At 42.1% G+C, this 20,684-nt stretch overlaps 1 long non-coding RNA gene across 3 annotated transcripts in view; it reads left to right on the top strand.

The window, feature by feature from the left end:
- Window positions 1-20,684, top strand: part of LOC125484927 — a 93,537-nt gene that overhangs the window by 18,082 nt on the left and 54,771 nt on the right. The window contains exon 3 of one of the 3 annotated variants that reach the window (XR_007263719.1): window positions 18,208-18,310. The exons of the other annotated variants lie outside the window; for them this stretch is intronic. This is a non-coding gene — a long non-coding RNA (uncharacterized LOC125484927). The remainder of the gene's footprint in view (window positions 1-18,207; window positions 18,311-20,684) is intronic. 3 annotated transcript variants of the gene reach the window in all.

Below are 20,684 nucleotides of genomic sequence, written 5' to 3'. Positions count from 1 at the left end.
CCCCTTCCCCTCCCCCTTTTCTGATGAAGGGTCTAGGCCCGAAACGTCAGCCTCTCTGCTCCTATGATGCTGCTTGGCCTGCTGTGTTCGTCCAGCCCTGCACCTTGTTGTCTCGGATTCACCAGCATCTGCAGTTCCTACTATCTCCTGCTGCTTTTATACTCTTATAGGGAATTATTCGATTTCTGCTGTCTATACCTGACATATGCTTCCTTCTTTTTCTTGACCAAAACCTCAATTTCTCTGGTCTTCCAGCATTCTCTACACCTACCAGCCTTGCCCTTCGCCCCAACAGGAACATACCATCTCTGGAATTTCATTATCTCATTTTTGAAGGCTTCCCATTTTCCAGCTGTCCCTTTACCTGTGAACATCCACCCCCAATCAATGCTTGAAAGTTCTTGCCTAATACCTTCAAGATTGGCCTTCCTCCAATTTAGAACTTTAACTTTTAGATTCAGTCTATCCTTTTCCATCACTATTTTAAAACTAACAGAATTATGGTCACTGGCCCCCAAAGTGCTCCCTGACTGACACCTCAGTCACCTGCCCTGCTTTATTTCCCGTGAGCAGGTCAAGTTTTGCACCTTTTCTAGTATATACATCCACACATTGAATCAGAAAATTTGCTTGCACATACTTAACAAATTCCTCTCCATCCAAGCCCTTGGGACTGCCATAGTGTTAATCTGTGTTGGGAAAGTTTTAAAAAATGCCCTACCATAACCACCCTCTTATTCTTACAGATAACTGAGATCTCCTTACAAATTTGTTTTTCAATTTCCTGCTGACTATTGGGGGGCTTCTATAGTATAATCCCAGTGATCATCCCTTTCTTATTTCTCAGTTCCACCCAAATAACCTCCCTGGATGTATTCCCAGTAATATCTCCCTAAGTATAGCCAAAAAGTTACCCCTAATCAAAAACGCCACTCCCCTTCTTCTCCTTCCTTAGCCCCCCCCGCCCCCGTCTTTCTATCCTTCTTACAATATCGATACCATGGAACATTAAGCTGCCAGTCCTGTCGATCCCTGCGTCACGTCTCTGTAATTGCTACGATATTCCAGTTCCATGTTCCCAACCATGCCCTAAGTTCATATGCCTCACCTGTTAGGCCTCTTGCACTAAAATAAATTTGGTTTAATTTATCAGTCCTACCTCATTCTCTGCTTTATTCCTGCCTGCCCTGACTGTTTCACTCGCTCCTTTTCCCAACTGCACCAGTCTCAGACAGGTCTCTCCCCACCCCCTCTCACTAGTTTAAATCCTCCCGAGCAGTTCTAGCAAATCTTGCCGCCAGTATATTAGTCTCCTTCCAATTCAGGTGTAATCTGTCCTTCTTATATGGGTCACTTCAAACCCAGAAGAGATTCCAATGATCCAAAAATGTGGATCCTTCTCCCCTGCACATGCTGCTAAGCGACTCATTTATCTGCTGTATCCTCCTATTCCTACACTCACTAGCACATGGCACTGGGAGTAATGCAGATATTACTACCCTTGAGGACATACTTTTTAAATTCCTGCCTAACTTTCTATATTCTCTCCTCAGAACCTTGTTCTTTTCTCTTCCTGTTTCGTTAGTTCTAATGTGTACGATGACTTCTTGCTCCCCCCTCGTCCCCTTTGAGAACATTCCGCACTCTCTGCGAGATATTCTTGGTTCTAGCACCAGGGAGACAACACACCATTCTGATGTCTCGTTGTCAGCTGCAGGAACATCTGTCTGTGCCTCTGACGAGAGAGTTCCCTATCACAATTGATCACTCGTAACCTGACGTGCGTCTCATTACAGTAGAGCCAGTCTTGGTACCAGAAACCTGGCTATCAGTGGTACAGTCCCCTGAGAGTGCATCGCCCCCTACATTTTCCAAAACAGCATATTTGATTGAGATGGGGATGGCCACAGGAGACTCCTGCACTATCTGCCTACCCCTCCTACCTTTCCTGGAGGTAACTCATCTACCTGACTGTATCTGCGATTTTTCTCCCTTCCTGCAACTGTCATCCATCACACCCCCAGCTTCTGTAAATTCCTTAGTGCTTCTAATGGTGGCTCCAACCGATCCATGTGATCCAATAAGATTCACAACCAAACCCACTTCCTGCAACATAATCATTAGTAACATAGAAACTCTCCCTAATCACCCACATCCGACAGGAAGAGCTCATTGCTTCACTAAAGACCATATTTGCACCTGAACAATCCACAGATCCAGAAAATAACCCAGTGTTATTGCTCTAAAAACACTGCCCGAGGTTAACCTAATACCTATGTTTTATATTTTTAAAGCTTAGTCAAGAGACAAATCTCAATAAAAACATATAATGAAAGAAGAACCATTCTACTCACTATTGTAGGTTTACAAATAAGAAACCAGTAAGGTTATACTTTAAAAACCAGCGACTTAGCTGCTCCCCTGCTATGAGCTCCCCACATAGGTTTCTCCAGGGTTACCTGTGAATTTCACTAAATGTTTATTTTTCTTAGATGAACTGGCTGGGCAATATTCCAGGGTTTCATTGTTTTAGATGAGACAGAGATGAAATTACAAAAAAAGGTGGATGAGTTGCATTACCAATCAGGGAGAATTGTTACATCTGCAGTCAAAGAGGACATACTAAACAGCTCATCGACTGAGGCAATATGGGTGGAGATGGGTCCAGTCATTTTGATAGGTTTAGACTATAGGCCCCCCAACAGTCACTGAGAGGAACAAATATGAAGGCAGATTATGGAATGATGCAGCCACAATAGAGTTATCATAGTGGGTTACTGTAATTTTCCCAATATTGCTTGGGCCTCCCTTAGAGCAAGAGGCTTAAATGGGGAAGAATTTGTTAAGTGCATCCAAAAAGGATTTTGAAACAGTATGTGGATAGTCCAACTAGAAGAGGTGCCACACTGGACCTTGTGCTGGCTAATGAGTTTGGCCAGGTGACTGTGGGAGAGCATTTTGGAAAGAGTGATCACAACTCCTTATGTTTTAAGATAGCTATGAATAAGGCTAAGTCAAGACCTTGTGGCAAGGTACTAAATTGGGGTAGGGCAAATTATGTCAGTATTACGTAGGAGCTCGTGAGTGTTAATTGGAAGGAGCAGTTATCAGGCAACTCCACATTTGACATGTATGAATTGTTTAAAGACCTGCTGATGAGAGTTCAGGGCCGGCATTTTCCAGGAAGGACAAGGATGGCAAGGTAAGGATCATTTGAATGATGAGGGAGGTTACAAATTTAGTTAAAAGGGAAAAAGAAGCATAGATAAGATTTAGGAAGCTAAATTCAGACAGGGGCCATGAGGAATATAAAAGAAAGCAGGAAAGAACTCCAGCAGGGAATTAGGAGAGCAATAAGGGGCCATGAAATGACCTTGGCAAGTAGAGTTAAATAGAATCCCAAGGCATTCTGTACATATATTTAAAAACAAGAGAATAACTAGGGAGAAGGTAGGACCACGCAAGGATAAAGGAGGGAACTTGTGCTTGGAAACAGAGGGCGTGGGTGAAATGAGTATTTTGAATCAGTATTCACCCAGGAGAAGGATATGAGGATAGTGAGATTTGTGTGGAGCATGCAAATATGCCAGAGCATTTTGAGATCATGAAACAAGTGGTGTTGGGTCTCTTGAAGAGTATTAAGGTGGATAAGTCCCTAGGGCATGATGATATCTACCCAAGTTATTGAGAGAGATAAGAGAGGAGATTTCTGGGGCCTTGACCAAGATCTTTGTATATTCATTGGTCACTGGAGAGGTCCCAGAGGACTGGCAAGTAGCTAATCTTGTTCATCTATTCAAGAAGGGAAATGGGGATAATCCAGGAAACAATAAATTGAGTCTTGCATTGGTGGTTAGGACGTTATCGGAAAGAATTCTTATGAATAGGATTTACACACGTTTGGAAAAGCATGACTTAATTAGGGACAGTCAGCATGGCTTTGTACAGGGAAGGTCATGTCCTACCAACTTGATTGAATTTTTCAAGGAGGTGATGAAGGTAATCGATGAGAGTAGTGCAGTGGATGTTGTCTACGTGGATTTTAGTAAGGCTTTCAACAAGGTCCCTCATGATAAGCTCATCTAGAAAATTAAGATGCATGGAATCCACGGTGACTTGGCCCCATGGATTCAGGATTGGCTTGCCCGTAGAAGGCAAAGGGTAGTGGTGGAAGGTTGTTTTTCAGGCTGTTGGTCCAAGACTAGTGGTGTTCTGCAGGGATCCGTACTGGGTCCTCTTCTGTTCGTGATATGTTTAAATGACTTGGATGAATATGTAGATGGGTGGATTAGTAAGTTTGCAGATGATACAAAGATTGGTGGAGTTATAGATAGCATAGAAGGTTATAAAAGGACACAGTGGGATATAGATCAATTGCAGATATGGATGAAGAAATGGCAAATGGAGTTTAATCCGTGTAAGTGTGAGGTGCTGCACTTTGGGGGATCAAATGTTAAGGAAAATATACAGTTAGTGGCAGCACCCTGAACAGCATGATGTACAGAGGGATCTTGGGGCTCAAGTCCACAGTTCCCTGAAAGTAGCCAGGCAAGTAGATAGGGTGCTGAAGAAGGTGTATGGCATGATTGCCTTTATTGGTCAGGGAGCTGAGTACAAGAGTTAGGACGTTATGTTGCAGCTTTATAAGACTTTGGTTCGGCCGTAATTAGAGTACTGCGTTCAGTTCTGGTTGCTACATTATAAGAAGGATGGGGAGTCTTTGGATAGGATGCAAAAGAGGTTTACCAGGATGCTGCCTGGATTAGAGGGTATGAACCACGAGACTAGAAAAACCCGGACTGTTTTCTCTGGAGCAGCAGAAGCTGAGGGGAGATTTGATAGAAGTCTATAAAATTATGAGATTCATAGATAAGGTTGATAGTTGGAATCTTTTTCCTGGAGTTGTAATGTCTAAAAATAGGGGGCATGCATTTAAGGTGAGAGGGGGAACATTAAAAGGAGAGGTGAGGGGCAAGCTTTTTACACCGACAGTGGTAGGAGTATGGAACGCGCTGCTGGGGTGGTGGTGGAGGCATATACAATAGGGGCGTTTAAGAGACTTTTCGATAAGCACATGAATATGCAAGGAATGGAGGGATAAGGACCAAGGGCAGGCAGAAGGGATTAGTTTAAAATGGCGTCGTGTTTGGCACAACATTGTGGACATAACGGCTTGTTCCTGTGCTGTACATTTCTCTGTTCTAACTCTGATGTCTTAACCTTTATAGCAAATGTTTCTTATCATTGTCCATTATATCTCCCTCCTTGAGACCTCCATGCTTGCTCGAATTGCTGCTGGACTACTGGTACAGGCCTAGAATCTCCTTAGATTGCTCTTTCTATCACTGATGAAAGCTTTAAGATCTCCTTTTAGCAATGGAAATGAATTTCACAATGGCTGCAACTAATAAGAATGGAAGCAAACCAGGAAATAAAATATACTTAGTTTTCAGTTTTTAATTAAGAGTAAAATAAATAATTAGAAAGTACATGGAATTGAAATAGAAGCTGAAGCAGCATTTATTTTAAAAAAAACAACAAATTTGTCATTCTACAATCATGAAATTAGTTTTTGAGGGACCACAAGGCAGTTCCAAAGTAATTATTGCCTTAGCATGCCATTAAAAGTTAAATTATCCCTCATTCAATAAGATGCAGCATTCTTGAGGGTTTTTATGGTATGAGCACCAAAGGAAAATTCTCATAAATTCAGTGATTTCTACTTAATTGCATTTTGGGGGGGCTTCAGCAGCATATCCTGATGAGAAGCATAGAATTACAGACAGTGAGTTCTGGATTTCCATGTTTAACTGTGCATGTATGCAGTTGCTGTCATTTCCAGAGCAATAATGAAAATACACTCTGATAGTGTAGCCATCATTACAATAGCATGTTGGGGCCATTGTATCCACTTAGCAAATGCGTGAATGCTATCATCGTAAAATAACTTTTTTTTAGTTGGTTTGAAAGAAAATATGAAAAAGTTAGACATGATTGATTTTTGTTTCCATTTTTAAGGTTGATGGGTTGGCTGTTTATGTTCCTGGGATACTATGATCAGCAACTCATGGCAATTTTACATTATTTCAATCTACTGTGGTTATCTTCTCTCTCGTTTACTACTACCCCCCTTCCCCACGTTTGCACACATACATTGGCAGTATCCTTATTACAAATCAGCAATTATGTATCTTGTTACAGTTGTGATCTAAAGAATATTTACAGTGAATGAAGATTTTCATGAAAATTATTTTTTTTAAACTACTAGGAAATATGTGACACTATTGTTTCTCGACAATATACTGGATTGTCTCCAATTCTTGGTAATATTAGGTTGGAGAAACTACAACTCCCTGGAGTTTGTTTGGGTATTTGTTTTCATTCAGCTACTACAGTTTTACTTCAGAATTTCAAATAATGAGGAAAACTGGAGATTTGGAAGAAATAAAATCTCTAATGGGCAGAAAGAAACTCTGCTGTGAAACCCCTTAATCCATGTCAGAGGAGACTGTGTGCACTATAGCGTATCCATCATAATATTCTGTACCATGCCGTACACACAACCTTTAGTACTTTAGGTGGCTGGATAATAGTCAGCAGTCCAATACATTTGCCCCAAGGCAAAAGACGGAGGCTTTTTCATCATCTTCCTCCTTTGGGTATTGAAACTTGTGACTCGAGGTGAAAGACAGTCATCTGTGTTCTGTTCACAGTGCACTGGATTATTATACAATGCATAGATACATGCAACCATGTATAGAGTGCTTTTCATTACTTATTAGATTAAATTGATATGTCACACATGCTGTACAGGTTTTTTTTATTTTGTGAGGAATAATATGGAAATAGTTGTATTCATAGTACCTAAGAAAAATACTTTAGTAGGATTCTTACTTTTATAAAGCCAATGCATAACAAAGGCGTTAAGTTCCTTCAGGAGTTAATTTACAGTGAAATTGCTCATGTGCTTCGTGTGAGGCATGCATAATTGATTAAGCAGGAAAAAGAACTGCTATGTACTATTGACAGGTAGTTGGCCTCACTTATACAACTGGCAAATGCAAAAAACATTTAAATTAAATATTTGTTTATATAACAGTGATGTTTTTTCTCCTCATGGTTTTCTCATTCAAAGCTATGAGCTGCAGTTGCAGTGACTGCTAAGCGTTTAACTGATGACACCATTATGCGAAGTGATTTTGAAATGAGAGATTTCACTGGAAGATTGCATCTGCTCCTTTCCCTCCCTATATCACATTCCCTGGCTGTGTAGATTATGATTGATTTGTTTGTGACAGATTGCAGGAAACAGTCATTGATTTTTCAATATTTTACCAAAAAATTATTTACAGTTGTAACCATGGGGAGGTATTTCCATGGGCTGTCAGCCCTTGAAAGACTGGGATAATATTCCCTGCTCCCTGACAAGACAAATTACCTGTAATGAGTGCAATAGCTGAAGGGTATACTTTTATTTTAAAATATGTCAATAACCCCAGTGACTAAACGAATATTGATTCAGCATAATGAAGCCTGAGTAATGCGAAAATGAGTTCTTCAAGGAGCCTACTAAAGGGTTCTATTCAGCTCATAGCAGGAGGTTTTCCATTCTTTACTGCTGGGTCACGAAAAGCTGCTGCTTATGAACAAATCCTTAGAAAATTCAGTGCCCTACCTCCAATGTGGGGACTGCAAATAGGTCTACTGTAAGTGATAGATAGCCAGGCTCTCCCATGTTTTTATTCCTATATTTATTTTATGTACACACAAAACAGATTTAATATTAATGTAAGGACTGTTCTTTCTGCGAGGTGTTGCCAAGATTCATTCTCCAATCAATGCACGCCTTTTAATCATTTACGTTTTCAAAATTAAATATTTTTTCTACTCCAAGTCATTTAGAAACATTACTTGTCAGAGAAGAAGAGGTGAAATGCAAGAAAAGCGACAGATAAAATTTAAGTATTCAGTTCACCTTTATTTTGAGAAATGCAAAAATGCTGTACTGACTTTTAAGAACATTCATACTATTGTTGATCTTGTTTTATGACAATCCAAATGCTTGGTGGTCACCTTTACTAATAGTATGCTAGCTTTCTAGACCATATTTTTCTCTTAAACTGAATTGTCAAACTGCCATGGTGATAATTGACCTCATTCAGTGGATTATTCAAGTAGGCCTCTGGATAACTTGACCAGAAAAAAAACCCATTACACTGGCACATGGTCATTTCTGTGGGAGCCAGGCACAATGCAGGATTTGGCAAAAGGAGGACTTGTAGTTACTAGAAATTTTACCTGTGTGCTATTGTATATTGCTTCTATGATGTTAAATACAATTTAATAAATCAAACGTAATAGAACAATAGTAATTTTGTTCAGTTATTACGTCCTGCATAGAAAAGCAATCTTTAATTTAGAAATGGTAGACATATTTAAATTATTCCCTGCATGATCTGAAACTCAGTTTTACTGCTTTTTTCAGTACCATATTTCAACAGACTATAAGGGATTTAATGCCCGCCAGACCACAAGTATTGCTGGCTGTCTGCCACAAAATCTCCAAAATAATTCCCATTCTTACTGTTCTTTTTACTAATAGCTTCCATGTAATTTATGTAACATAACATGGGTGATTGACACAATCCAGTTACACAGCAAGTTAAGGTGAATGGTAGATGTAAGCAAGTGCTCATTGGTTGCTTCAGTGCATGCTAGGTAATAGAGTACATTGTGAACTGATGGTAGGAACAACCAATGCTTATGATAGTAACAGTTGTGATAAGTTGAGAAAGAATCATAGAATCCCTACAGTGTGGAAGTAGGCCATTCAGCCCATCAAGTGCACACTGAACTGACATCCTATTCCTGTAACCCTGCATCTCCCATGACTAATCTACCTCGTCTGCACATCCCTGGACACTATGGGTAGTTTAGTATGGCCAATACACCTAACCTGCACGTTTATGGACTGTGGGAGGAAACTAGAGCACTCAGATGACACTCCGGCAGACACGGGGAGAATGTGCACACACCACACAGTCACCCGAGGGGTGAGTCCTGCTGTTGCCCTCTTCACTCTTAACTGCTTCTCCCAAGAAAAGGTGGTGAGTAGATTTGTCAACATTAAATGTATTCTAAGAGGGATATCGCACCTAAATGCTCTGCTTGCACCATTAGTCATCTAACAAGTCCATTCTCAAATAGCATTGCTTTTCCACACAAATTGCAAAGCAAACAGTAAAAAATCATCCAGTTCAGAAATGAAGTCTATCCATAACTGTTCTTCCCTACTGTTTTTCTTATCTGCCTTCTTCTGTTCTACCTTCCTGTCTACATTTCACCCTGCTTCTCTCCCTTTTACTTTTTAGCTCTCTCTCATGCAGTCTGGCTTTCTCTCCCCTTTTCCCATCCAAGTCTGAGCCAGAATCTTGAAGGGCCCTGAAAGATGTAGGCTTGTTGTCCACCTTATTAAAATGCATTTTCCTATCCTATCACTTGCTGCGAGGAAACTAGATGTCAACAAATCTCTATGAAAATTAGAGTGAATGCCTGGCAACTTCAGCTTGCTGCTTGCTCCCCTTGGCTGCCATATTGGTCACCCCGCAACAATGATTCATGGCACCAATCACCCAAAAGTGCTCTCATGCCACACATGCAGGCTCTCATGACCCTCATGATACCTCTCCAATTCCTTTTCAGGATGCACTAGCAACAAGCATTGTCATGCTGCTGCAAGGACACTGGAGAGCAAGGATAGACACCCAGTTTTCGGATTGGACCAGACTCTCAGCATCTCAGGGCTGCTGACACTGTTTTAGCGTGCACTTTTCTTGATCCTCATAGCACCCCTACTCAGCTTACTGTCCTTTGTGTCCCCAGCCAGAGCTGGCAGGTTCATTTCTGTCTTGCCTTGCCATTAAATGCAGACACAAAGCCAGGATGCTCTTCATGATTTTAACCATCCTCAGTTAAGACAAGGGAGTCTTCAGACAGTGGGTCCTGGTACAGTCAGTCAAGGGCAGTTCTCTGATGCCAATCCAGAAGCTTGGGTATGGGGAGGTCTGTCTGCCATTTGGGCAGTCAGGATCAGGATCCTTCCCTCAGGGAGTGAGGGGTCGAATTTCAGGCAGCCCACGACTAATCGTTTCTCTTTCTGCCCTATTGTGGGCTGAATTCCCTGGAGTGAGATGTTGAGTGAGATGAAAGTGGACGACAAGCTGTTAGTGCTGATGGGGCAAAGTGCTGGTGTCCCAAGTGAGTGATTAGGCAGCAGAAATACCATGCAGGTTTAGAAGGGATGAGGATTAGGGTGTGTGAAAGCTAACAAGGGAAGAATTTGCATATAATAATGAGTATGGCATGAGTGGCGGTGGGTGCAGCAGCAGAAATGGAGTGTGTGGTAGCAGAGAAGATGGTGTCACTCATCATGGCTGAGCAAAGAAGGTCATTAACCTTCTTTCTTCACTGTTGAGTATTCCACCGAATGGCTGAGGCAGCAATGACCTGGGTGGTAACTGCGGGACCACGCTGATGGATTCTGATGACATCGCGTTCTCTGCTGGTCTTGGGAAGAGGTTCTTCTCCTGCATCAACCATTGACTAGGACCTCCATGTGCCTGTCTGCAAAGCAGGGCACCAACTTCCCCTTATTTGACACATCATGAACTGTGCAGGACAGTTTTGAGCTGTCAGTGCTCGTCCAGGTGACAGACGGCCTTTTAATTATTGCACTGGCTTGAGTGATGCCAGTCTTTTCTGCAACATCCTAGCCATCATGAGTTCTTCTGTGTTTGGTGAGATGGTAAGATCAGAAAATTCCAGAACTTCAGTGATGCCTTCTGTCTAAATTCACACACAATAGTGGAAAGGAAGTATCCACCAGCAGTAGCGAGCGCAGAGCAGTATTGGTACTTCCAATTGACATTCACGTGTGTGAACATTTTGTATCAACATCTTTTAAAAGCCTTGTCTTTATTCGCACTGCATTCAACAACAACAATATCAGAGACTCCTAGCCAGATGCAGCAAGATTAGTCCTAAGATCAGATAATGGGACTCCTGCATTGCTACAGCTCTATACTGGAATGTGCCTTCACCACCAACACATTGATAACAGCATAAAGTGCAAAATATACCAGGGGAAACTGCCTCCACTTCTAATGAAGAAGCCACAGATGCCTTAAAGGAAACATAAGCAAGGCTGTCTCCTGCACCCTCCGCCACCTCAGATAATAACACCTCAGTTTTAGCTAGCATAGAGTCGGCAACAAGTTGTGATAAGCACATGACTGGCACATCTTCACAGCTGGCTGAGGAGAAAGTGTCCCAGATTGCTGGCACTCAGAAGACTGCCAGAGACCAGGCACCTGCTCATCCCAGGCAGAAAAGGACTCTGTTGTATTGGCCATTAATAATTTCATTTGAAATGCACAAGCAGACACAGGAACTGTACATCTAGTGTTGGTGGACTCCTCCAACCTATTAGTCAATTTCCCCGAGTGCTTTTGACAAAATAATTTACCTTTTTAATATATCTTACAATTTTTTCATTAAGCAGAAAGTGAAGTGTGAATTATTCAAAAACAAGCGGTTATGGAGTGCAGGAAAAACTGAGCAGGGGTTGTAAATAACAATATGTAATGTGTCAGAAATGAATACAAAAGAAAACAATGGTGCTCAATTATAGAGTTTACCAGAAGAGTTTAGCACCATGATCGGCACAACAGTTGAAAATTTGTCTTCATAGAAGGTTTCTCTCTGTATTACCTAGCAAGTTACCTCACTCAATTTTCTGCTGCTCACCTTACTGTAAAATGTATGAACCATATATCTATGGCATTGTGCTAGCACTGTTCTGTCGTCTCCAAGAACAGGGTTACTTGCCACTGGTGGATCATTCTGTCACCATATTTAAACCCCAGTTTTCCATCAAATCAATCCGTGCAAGCCTGAAACGGCATTCACAGGTGCAGTGTAGGAATTGCCTTGGAATGGCCATCAGAGTCAAATTGGTACGTTGATTCGCTGACGGGTATCTTAAGTTCCTGGTGGACAGCAGTGCTGTCTGCTTCCTTCAAATCTGCTGAAGTAGATCACAGCACTAGACCATGCCAGCCCAGTCTGAAGTTCCATCAGTATCTGTGTGGTATTCCCAGTCCAGAGGAACGCTGAACAGTTCAGGAAGAAGATTAATGATCGTTTGCACACCACAAAGAGCCACCATCTTCTCCTTACCACCTTAAACTCACTCTGACTTTGCTATTATATCTATCTCCCAGCAAAGCTCATGATATACCACTCCGTCAAAAGTATATAGCATCTTCCTTATGTCACTCTCGACACACCTACCTCAGACTATTAACTTTGTGTCTGTGTGCCCTCTGTGCTTCATGCAAACTTATTTGGGACACCTTGCTATATTTTCCTCACCTGCACTTGCACCGACAGACATTTGCTACTTCCATCTCATTCAGTTCCTTCCTTTGTTCCGTTTCAGGTGAACAGAATAGGGCAGAGAGCAGCAAAATCGACAGTGGGGTGTCCAACATCCATCTCCTTAACCCCTCCAAGAAGAGAATCCTTGCCTTAGTGGCAGAGGACTGTGACAGCTCATGTGGTGATGCCATTGACTTCTGTGATCTGGCAACCAAATAAGAATCATTGTCAAGTTGCTGCATTGCTGTCCCATTACCAGGATTAGGCATTAATTCTTAACATGCTCCAACTTCTCCTATTTCAGAATTAATTCCCTCTTGTCTCTTGCCAGGACCAGCTGCATCCTAAGTCTCTACCATGATGAGACCAACCCCACAAGATATTGTCTCCGCCTCTACTTCTGATGAAGAAGCCACAGATGCCTTAAAGGAATCATAAGCAAGGCTGTCTCCTGCACCCTCCACCACCTCAGATAATAACACCTCAGTTTTAGCTAGCATAGAGTCGGCAGCAGGTTGTGATAAGCACATGACTGGCACATCTTCACAGCTGGCTGAGGAGAAAGTGCCCCAGATTGCTGGCACTCAGAAGACTGCCAGAGACCAGGCACCTGCTCAGCCCAGGCAGAAAAGGACTCTGTTGTATTGGCCATTAATAATTTCATTGAAATGCACAAGCAGACACAGGAACTGCAGGCACATTTGTCAGAAGCACTCGGGGAAATTGACTAATAGGTTGGAGGAGTTCACCAACACTAGATGTACAGTGCTGTCTGTGACTTACGAGTTCCTGCCTGCTTCCATGGCTAGTTTCGTGGCTGCCGTAGATACCCAGTTCCAGCATACCCTGTGTCTGCTGTATATTCGCACAGATCTGCGCTCTGTCACTCCAGCCACAGATGTACCGATGGTAAAGTGACAGGGAACCTTGACCTCAATTCCCTCAAAGAGATAGAGTGGTGCCAGTAGGCAGCCGGCCAGAAGAGGACCCACAAATAGGCACTACTGCAATCTTATCTCAGGACACTCCAGAGGTTGTCTGCCTGGCCTCTCCATCTCCACCAGGCCTGCAGTCCCCTGCCATAGAACATAGAACATAGAACATAGAACATTACAGCGCAGTACAGGCCCTTCGGCCCTCAATGTTGTGCCGACCTGTGAAACCAATCTGAAGCCCATCTAACCTAAACTATTCCATTATCATCCATATGTTTATCCAATGACCATTTAAATGCCCTTAAAGTGGGCGAGTCTACTATTTTTGCAGGCAGGGCATTCCACGCCCTTACTACTCTCTGAGTAAAGAACCTACCTCTGACATCTGTCCTATATCTATCACCCCTCAATTTAAAGCTATGTCCCCTCGTGCTAGCCATCACCATCCGAGGAAAAAGGCTCCCACTGTCCACCCTATCTAATCCTCTGATCATCTTGTATGTCTCTATCAAGTCACCTCTTAACCTTCTTCTCTCTAACGAAAACAGCCTCAAAACCCTCAGCCTTTCCTCATAAGACCTTCCCTCCATACCAGGCAACATCCTGGTAAATCTCCTCTGCACCCTTTCCAATGCTTCCACATCCTTCCTATAATGCGGTGACCAGAACTGTACGCAATACTCCAAGTGCGGCCGCACCAGAGTTTTGTACAGCTGCAACATGACCTCATGGCTCCGAAACTCAATCCCTCTACCAATAAAACCTAACATACTGTACGCCTTCTTAACAATGCTATCAACCTGGGTGGCAACTTTCAGTGATCTATGCACATGGACACCGAGATCTTTCTGCTCATCCACACTACCAAGAATCTTACCATTAGCCCAGTACTCTGTATTCCTGTTACTCCTTCCAAAGTGAATCACCTCACACTTTTCCGCATTAAACTCCATTTGCCACCTCTCAGCCCAGCTCTGCAGCTTATCTATGTCCCTCTGTAACCTGCAACATCCTTCCGCGCTATCCACAACTCCACCGACTTTGGTGTCATCTGCAAATTTACTAACCCATCCTTCTACGCCCTCATCCAGGTCATTTATAAAAATGACAAACAGCAGTGGCCCCAAAACAGATCCTTGAGGTACACCACTAGTAACTGAACTCCAGGATGAACATTTCCCATCAACCACCACCCTCTGTCTTCTTACAGCTAGCCAATTTCTGATCCAAACCGTTAAATCACCCTCAATCCCATGCCTCCGTATTTTCTACAATAGCCTACCATGGGGAACCTTATCAAACGCTTTACTGAAATCCAAATATACCACATCAACCGCTTTACCCTCATCCACCTGTTTGGTCACCTTCTCAAAGAACTCAATAAGGTTTGTGAGGCACGACCTACCCTTCACAAAACCGTGTTGACGATCCCTAATCAAATTATTCCTTTCTAGATGATTATAAATCCTATCTCTTATAATCCTTTCCAACACTTTACCCACAACCGAAGTAAGGCTCACTGGTCTATAGTTACCAGGGTTGTCTCTACTCCCCTTCTTGAACAAGGGGATGCCATGTCGGGATTCAAGCTGGAGAAGGCTGTACCTACATATCAGCAGGACGTTCTCACATTCAGCATGTCAGGACCCTTGTGCCACAAATGTCCTCAGGCTTGCCTGTCCAAAATCTATAGCCAACAAGCTCCATTACAGATAACACAGTGTGGAGCTGGAGGAACACAGCAGGCCAAGCAGCATCGGAGGAGCTGGAAAGCTGATCCTTCTTCTTCCTCTGATGCTGCTTGGCCTGCTGTGTTCCTACAGCTCCACACTGTGTTATCTCTGACTCCAGCATCAGCAGTTCTTATTATCTCGAAGCTCAATTATAGGTAGCCTCTGAGACTTAGACATAGTGGGAGCAAAATGGAAAAAAGAACTCTGAGGGCACATTGGTGTTGTGGATTAAAGTTAATTGTAAATACATCAACATATACTTTGTAATTATATGTTCACTTTTCATCATTATTTGTGTGAACAGTTTTCGTTTTAGCTGCAGCTATGAGAATGAAGGCAGAGTGGCTAGCTGTCCTTTTCGTAACATGATGTTCTAACCCTGTCTGAACATTAGTTATCCATTTAGCATGAAATTTTTTCATGATTGAATTAGGGAGCATCAGAAGATGCAAAGGCTTCCATCAGTTTGTCATCTTAACATTTATTAATCAACAGAAAATGCATAAAAAGATCAAAGTGATAAGATGCACCTGCAGTTGGGTTTACACAGGGGATACTGGCCTCTGCAGCATCAAAAGATTTACAGTCAGTGAAAGGTGACTTCATGCAACTCCCTTTTATGGAACAAAATTCACAAAGAACTCCTTTGCTTTGGCAGATGCTGCTGTTCGTAGAATGCTGAAAGTCCTCATGTCTTACTTGTTACAATGCTGTGGTTCTCAAGGATCCTCATTATCAGCCTCCGTGCATCCTGCAGATGTCTGGAGCAGAGAATCCAAGGATTAAGCAGCATTCTCTACCTGAACTGCAGAAAACCTCCAGGCATGACCTGCATAAGAACTAATGTGGAGGAGATAAATTATGGCTGGTGTTCACCGCAGTGGAAGAATCTGTTACATTACAGATAGCTAGACATCATGACATCGCATTCTGGTTGCAGCCTAGAAAACAGAGTGTAATGCAACTGGTTGCACTGGACTTGCGGAACTGATCATGGCCCACTACCTAGACTGTAAGCATATGGAAGCCTTGACCCTGATCAGCTGAAGCACTCGAATGAATGTGACAATCCCCTGAATGTATTGGATGATGCCATTGACTGACTCTGCAAGTATCTTCTGACTGAAGATGGTCCCCCTTAATTAAGGACTTCTTATGTTAATCCTTGCCATGTGGCCACTTGGTTGAAGCACATTCAATGAATTTGTCATGTAAGCTGCTGTCACATACCACAGGTGTAACATTGACATAGCACAGTGCCATAGAGCAACATGTGCACGCCCTTGACTGATCACTGGCAAATATGATAAGCTGTGTGGCTTTGTGTCTGGGCTGAAAGGCAAGGCAATACAGAAGCACTGTAAGCCTGTAAGTTATGAATGAGGCAGCAAAGCGCAAAAGGGCAAGGTAAGATAAGACAGATGCTTTGAGCATTCTAGCAGGCGCAAAGTGAGTAAGTGCGAAGAAAACAAATGAAGAGCACTGAATTGCACTCTGCTGCTGTCCGTGAGATGGGTACCTGCCGTTGCTTGTAAAGTAACCTGGCAGCAGCATTATGGTCCAGGTATTGATGCATTCAAAGTGCAGTACAGAAGTGGATAAAGAAATTTTAAGAGGGTGGGAGATGTGCCATGATAACATGATGAAGTTGATCCATGTCCAGTGCTAACTTCTGTGGACAAGGTGCAGGTATCACTACCTGTGAAGCATAGCCTGAGATGTTGGTGATAGTTAGCCAAGGTGAAATTCCAGAAGAGCAAATGGCGAACTGGAGCCACTGTATACCTGCTCAGACTTCCATGTTGGGAATTGTTGCCTTCCGGTTTTTCACCTGTCATGTAGGAAAATAGCAAACTGTATAGGAACAATGTAAGAATAGATAATGATGAGATGTAAATGCTTGCCAGTAAGTCTCTTGCTGATCATCAGCAAGATTCTCACCTTCAAATTTAGATGGAAAATTGGACTTTTTTTTTAATTGTGGACCTCATTCCCCTAGTCTCATCATATTTTCCTGACTGATTCTCTGTTGCCCATGCTATTCAGGGGCTGGGAGAATTCTGCGCCTAGTTTGTGCTTCATGCATGTTTGTATATAATGTTTAGTTTTGGAATTGAAGTATTAACTGGAGAAATTAAAGAGGAATCCTAATTTAAAACTGGTAAACTTCTGATGAAAATGCAAAATAAAAAAAAGTAGGCAGATTGTTTTATTTAAAAGTTCAAACTAAAAGAGAGGGAGCTAGAAAACAACAATAAAGAAGCATAAACGATGCATAACCTAGCTGAAAATGGAAAGACAAAAAAAAACATTGAAACAAAACTGACCTTCCCAGTTTCTAACGAAACGAAAGCTGAACTTGTGTTTTAGAAACACAAAATTTTGGGTAGACTAAAATTGGTTGAAACCATACAAAGAGTTGCATAGCTATATAAGCTCAGTAGTTGCATTTTGGATCTGGTATTGTCTGCAACTCAGTAAGGGCCAAAGTAAAGGATGGTGAGATAGGCCTGTGCTGTAAGTTGAGCTAAAAAACTATCAACTTCATTCACCGTGTGAAATGCTGGCGAGGCTAATGTTAGCTTGAATTTAATGAGGGAACAGAAGTTGGAAGTTTGCCTATTTTAGAGCTCGTGGAAGAATCTACTGCAGCCGGCAGATGTTCTTGGAAGTATTGGAAAAGTGACCAGAGCAAGGTCTGAGGCATTCACAGTCAGAAGATGGTAAATGTAAGTTTTACTTCTGGGAAGGCTTTGAACCAAAGAACTGTAGTATACTAGTGAATGTTCCCTACAGAAGTAAATAAATTTAAGATTGATGTGTGTTATAAGAGATTTCTTAGGGGATGTAAGAAGTCAACCTATTGCATAAAATATCTAATTATAAAACATGTTGTGATGACAGTGGTGTGTGTATAAACAAAACAATAATGTTTGCTTTTGCTTAAAGAGGTAAAATTTTGTGATATAGTTTGATTGAAACATAGTGTTCAGATATTTCTTTAATTGTTAAAGGTCCCTAACTGGATTGTAATACAACCAACTGATGCATAACATGGCTGGTGACTGCTATATACTATTCCACTTTGCTCATGTTTGTAGCTCTCCATCAAATCAGAAGCCAACAGCTCCTGCATTCAGCAGAGGCATGGAGAAGGCCATGGCAGATGTCAGAAGAGTACCCAGGTTTGCGGAAGACAAAAGAGTAAGATAAGTGATTTTTAGCTGGGATTTTTTTCGATTGAAAGTCCCAGGGAGAGGGGTTCAGGAGCCAGGGTGGGGGAATGGCACCTTTTGTGTCATATCTTGCCATTAGTATGAAATATACCTTTTAAGAGACATATTCATGATATCACCATATCATGGCATGTGACCCAATGGCATAACAATCTCAGATTCCAAGTTAACTGAACGTAAGAAATAGGTGCAGCAGTAGGCTATTTGGCTCCTCAAGCCTCCCCTGCCATTCATCAAGATCGTGACTGACCTACCCCAGGTGTCAATCCCTCTTTCATGCCAGCCCAGCATAGCCAGCAACTCTCTGATAGTTCAAAAATTGTCTCTTTAATACTTTCAGTGATTTGGCCTCTACAGTTCTCTGTGGTAGAGAATTCCAGATATTCGTTACACTCTAGGAGAAGAAGCTCCTTCACATCTCAGTTTCAGTGTCCCCTTATTCTGTAACTTTGTTCCCCAGTTCCAGATACCCCTACTAGTGGAAACCTCTTCTCCATATCCACTCTGTTAAATCCCCTCAGAATCTTATATGTTTCAATAAAACTGCACCCATTCTTCTAAACTCTAATGGATAAACTCTAACCTGTTTAGCATTCTTGATAACTCAACCTCTTCATCCCAGGAACCAGCCTAGTGCGTCTCCCTCCGGTGAGAGATCTCTGAAAACGTTGCTTGCCACTGGCAAAGAGTCTGTTGGTGGGAAGACAGGCACAGGTATGATTGTGCAGAGACAGGCTCATTTATTTGGAAATCACCTCTACACCAATTAGTCTTCCCGAATGATCCCAGCAAGAGAAAGGGCTGCACTATTGACATCTTCCTTGAAGGTGCATATTAGCATGAAGACATAGTAGTACCAGACAAGCAACAGTTACGTGCTTTAAAAGCAGCTGATACTATCTACACAGTCAGCAAAAAGCAACAAACCAACAAGGTCTGTAATTGATATGATTTGTTGCAACTTTGTAAACAATGTCCAGTGTTTCTTCGCATCTGTGAAGTGTTTGGCATCAGACGACATTGAGTATGCATGTGCAGGCGAAACCAGACTCCAGCCAAAGCATAGGTGACCAATGATATGGTATAACTCCACTTTTCTGGCAGCAAGGAATGTGTAAAGAACAAACTCAAACATACCTATGAAGAGCACAGTCAACCAGTTGTAAAGCAAAATTTTGAAAGTGACCAAGCATTTTACATTAAACAAAAACGGAAATTGCTGGAGAAACGCAGCAATGTTTTGAGTTCAGTGACCTTCATCAGAACTCTTACGTTACTTTTTATATTATTTGCCTCAAACCACCATGTCGATGGTATAAGACTCAGACAGTCTAACAGAGCATATGGTACATTCAATCAAATCAGTGATTTTTAACTGTGAAGCAACAAAACAAGAATTTCTTGTTGCATTGCTGCATTTTGTGCAACACCAGTGGAAAAGGCATACCATCCAACTTGTGTTCAGAATGCAAGTGTGAATGACCTTTTCCAGCAACCAATTGTCTTAACCGCCCTGAGACACGGGAGATTCTCTTTCGAGGATAGAGAACAATGGAAGAGAGACATGACCAGTGAGCAAGTAGAGAACTGTGACTGTCCTCGGGTATTGCACTATACATTGGCACCTTAGGGTAAGTGTTCATCTCCTTTAGCTGGTACCGGCTTAGATCCTTCATTTACCTGCAAAATAGTTGCAAAAATTCAAGCATCAATGAGATCGTTAGTCTCGACACGTCCTGTGCAAAGGACTTATCGCTGATTTCCTAGGAACTGCACGAGGTTGTTATTCATTGCCAACCATTATTCGCATGCTGCCATAATGAAGCCGAAGTACTCTGTCTTGGAGCCTCCTGTCAGGTCCTTAATCTCCTGGGTAAAATGTCTATGTTTATTTGTCTTCTTAATCCTAGCAATCTCCGATGCCTTCTCATCATCCTTGAACTGCAACTTTCCGTCCTTTCTTAAAAATTAAGTCCGGCTTCCAAAGCGATCCATTTTTATCTTTCAGTCTTGGTTCGCCGAATGTTGTCCAACTATGTTTGCCAACATAATCCTGTAGTTTGGACGCGATCTTGTGTCACTTAATTCTTGCGTTTTTAATGAATAGACAGTATTCAGATACATGGGCTAACGTTTCAGGTGGGGCCTCTCACATCCTCGACAATCTTTATGTACGCACGTATGGTCTGCCTCTTGATAAGGCAGTCCTTATGGGTTATAGATCACATCACAATAGATTAATCTTGAATCAGAGATAGTAGGAACTGCAGATGCTGGAGAATCCGAGACAACAAGGTGCAGAGCTGGATGAACACAGCAGGCTAAGCAGCATCATAGGATCA

This window comes from Rhincodon typus, chromosome 15 (assembly GCF_021869965.1).
Source record: "Rhincodon typus isolate 14 chromosome 15, sRhiTyp1.1, whole genome shotgun sequence".
NCBI lineage: Eukaryota > Metazoa > Chordata > Chondrichthyes > Orectolobiformes > Rhincodontidae > Rhincodon > Rhincodon typus.
The sequence above is the reverse complement of the archived record's forward strand: the minus strand, read 5'-3'. Positions and strand labels throughout refer to the sequence as shown.